The 3,191-nt window shown below is 38.5% G+C and overlaps 1 protein-coding gene across 2 annotated transcripts in view; it reads right to left on the minus strand.

Annotated features, from left to right (window-relative positions):
• Positions 1-2,546, minus strand: part of LOC110021920 (phosphatidylinositol N-acetylglucosaminyltransferase subunit C) — a 10,912-nt gene extending 8,366 nt beyond the window's left edge. For both annotated transcript variants that reach the window (XM_020720637.1, XM_020720638.1), the window contains exon 1: positions 2,415-2,546. The gene's annotated coding sequence lies outside the window, so the exon portion shown is untranslated. The remainder of the gene's footprint in view (positions 1-2,414) is intronic.
• Between the last annotated feature and the right edge of the window lie 645 nt (positions 2,547-3,191).

Below are 3,191 nucleotides of genomic sequence, written 5' to 3' on the forward strand. Positions count from 1 at the left end.
GGAAGGTTAAAACCCCCACCCCCCCCCCCCCCCACTTTAACATATCTTATATTATATTAATAACTATATATTAATAATATAATACAAAGTAGTTAAATCCCCCGATTCGTGCACGATTCTACATATCAAAATGGGTGTCTCCCCTAACTAAACTCGACGTCTTGGACGCGCCGGCGCAGTCCGTTTTGTCATCCGGGGTTGCCCGAATGACTTCATCAACGGTCCAGTCGAAAACTCGTCAAAATTTAAATTCCTTCGAAATTCTTACTCGTGATCGATCGTAGAGCCTCCTATGAGTGTGGGAGACGTGAATTTCGATAACTATGTACATCGATGCGTGAATTGTGGTATTTGTGCATCGTTAGTGTGCGCGGACGACACGAAGGATTTCCTAGGGCTTTAGATCCTATGGGTACTCAACATGAGTTTTGTTGCGCTGGTTTTAATCGACTCAACTAAGTATTGAGAATTTTAGAACCCGTCACATGAAACTGCGAGAAGTCAAGAAGTAGCTTGAATTTCTAATCAATGTGGGCCCCAGGCTAGTCCTTTAAGATAGTCGGTAGGAAATCTTAAGGCTAGGTCCTAGGCTTTAAGAAAAGTAAGAGACCTCACCAAACATGAGATCAACAGTGGGTTCGATCCAGCGACCCACGTTTATTCTCTCTCGTCCGCGAAAATATTTACCACACGACCCCTCTCAACCTCGCTCCCTCTTCCACAATTCTTCTTCCCTATGTAGATACCTCCCGTGAATCCCTGGCTCCGATGGCTATTTTCAGTTGAGAGTGAGTATCCAGTGACACTAACATTCTTCTTTCTCTTCCGCTTGAATTTTGGTTATTTGTGCAATTTGTGCTCTGGTTTGGTAGATCACTTCGGTTGGTGGTTACTTCGGCTGGTTATTATTCCGTTGAGGTTTGTATTCTCTCATCCCCTCTCCATTTTCTACTTCAGCTCGATTTGGTGGTTGTGCTGAGTTCGCTTTCTTTTCTCTTTACTCTATGTGGCCATGCGCACTATGTTAGTTTGTTTCATCACTTAGCTCAGTTTTGGTGGTTCTTTATTTGCTCATTTTTTGTGGTTTTCTGTTTGATATTCTCGGTTATGTGTTTTAAGTCTAAGGTTCACACAGGGGAAACGCTCGGATTCGATAGAAGTGTTCGACGAAAACTTCCTAACCTAGAGACCATCTCTAGGTAATCAACGGCCAATCCAAGGGAGTGTAGCCCCACCGACTCACCCCGTGTGGGCGATCATACCCAATACGCCTACCGTAAGATAACCTAAGATCGACTGAGAAAGAAAACGCAAAAGTTTTAGAAGTTACACCGTCGCGAAGGTTGCGACATCCCCGCTACTTGCTCCGAGCTGTCGATGTCCAGTTCACGCGCCGACATACATCACAAGAAAAACAAAGAAATTTGTAGAAGAAGCAGTTTAGCATGAGATCACAGAAATATATGTACGAATATGCAAATTGATAAACATGCAAACGACAAAGTGTATTAAATACGCATGTCATTCAAGTTTCTCTCTAGATTCATTCCTTGTCTCTTCTTTATTTTCTATACAATTATATCAATTAAGTCTAGGTATTGTCCACAAACAAATTTGAATCAAACCCATGATAATTCAGGTCAATCAACTTTTTCTTCCAAACCACTGACATTAAATTTATACACCCATCTAAAAAACATATTTTACTATGTTTTGTTTGTATCGAAATCGCACAAGTCTAATTTAAGTTGTTATAATAATTTATTGATTTTTTAAGAACCCCTGAAAATGAGATAAGAAATCATAATGCTTATCGAGCACGAGGACATGAAGGAGATTGACAATTCTCATATGGCTTAAAAAAGTTTGGTTTGACGGTAGCATGTTCACAAAAAAAAAAAGGTTAAGAGGACAAGTTCACTCAGAAATGGAACAGCTGAAATTCTACTATTTGGTAATCCATGTAGAAAAGCGGCAACATTTCAAGATTTCAGAATCGAGCAAGTGCCTCAAGACAACAATACAAGAAATAACCTTAGGTTAAATCCTGAATAACAAACTTTGAAACTTTAGAACAATCAATCTGGACGCAATTAATATCCAGAATCATGCTAGGTCGTTCAACTGGTATTTCAGTGAGTCATTTTAATTCGAAACCCTATTGCATAAATATACTATGCGTAATTTTTTTATTGCAGTTGCTAGAACTCTCCTACATTCCAAAAGGACCAAAACTTCGACATATAAATCTTCTTACATCTAATTGCCTTCGTGTATATAAATTCTTTTCTTCCGTCCAGAACATAAATATGCAACCTGATGAATACCTCTTTCAACGTGAATAAGTTCTAAAAATTTCCACTGCAGGTATTTCTAATAAAAAAAGACTATTATCAAATTCAATATGCTTGCACCTTGCGATGGTAGTGATTGTGAACGCCGTGGTCTCGTCAACGGAATCGTCGGCAAGAGCAGGATGTGAAGCCTGCGGATTCCGAACAGTAAGAACGGGAGAGGGAGGGACGGCTCGGGTCGTCGGCAGTGAGGAAGAGGGAGATCCGTTTAAATAGGTTTTTTTTTTTTTTTCTTTTTTTCATATACGTTTAAATAGGATTTCACAATGATTTCTTTTTTTCAATAGGCTTCAAAGATATAATAATTATTCTTATTTATTTCTTTAAAAGCCTAGATTTACCTATTACTAACTTTTACACGAAATCATTGTGAAATGAATCTTCTCCCTAGGTAAAATCGACTTTCTTAATGCACTTGTGAGGTACGTTTCGTCATCCACGATGATCCAGACAAATTCGTCGACAATCGAGTCAATTTAAGTTGGACTTCGCGTGCGGAGCGGTGAATAAGAATCTTTGGTCTGATCGGAGCGATCCGACAAAAAATGTGGGACGGTCTTTGTCTAAGCGACGGTCGAAGTCTAACAGAACGATCTCGGTAGCGTGTCTCTAAACACATCGAATAATCTCAAATAAATGTCAAACATGAATCAAATTTGGTTTTTTTTTTTAATTTTGGTTTATGATTTATTCTTTTAAAAATTAAATTTAATTTTGATTTAATGGTGAATTGTATATAAGTGTGAATTTGTGTGGTGCTTGTGTGTGAATGTGAATGTGGTATGAATTGTGGTGTTTGTATGTGTTGTTTCAATGAATGAAAAGTCCTAAGTTCAA

The sequence above is a fragment of the Phalaenopsis equestris genome, unplaced genomic scaffold, assembly GCF_001263595.1.
Source record: "Phalaenopsis equestris unplaced genomic scaffold, ASM126359v1 Scaffold000152, whole genome shotgun sequence".
Classification (NCBI taxonomy): Eukaryota; Viridiplantae; Streptophyta; class Magnoliopsida; order Asparagales; family Orchidaceae; genus Phalaenopsis; species Phalaenopsis equestris.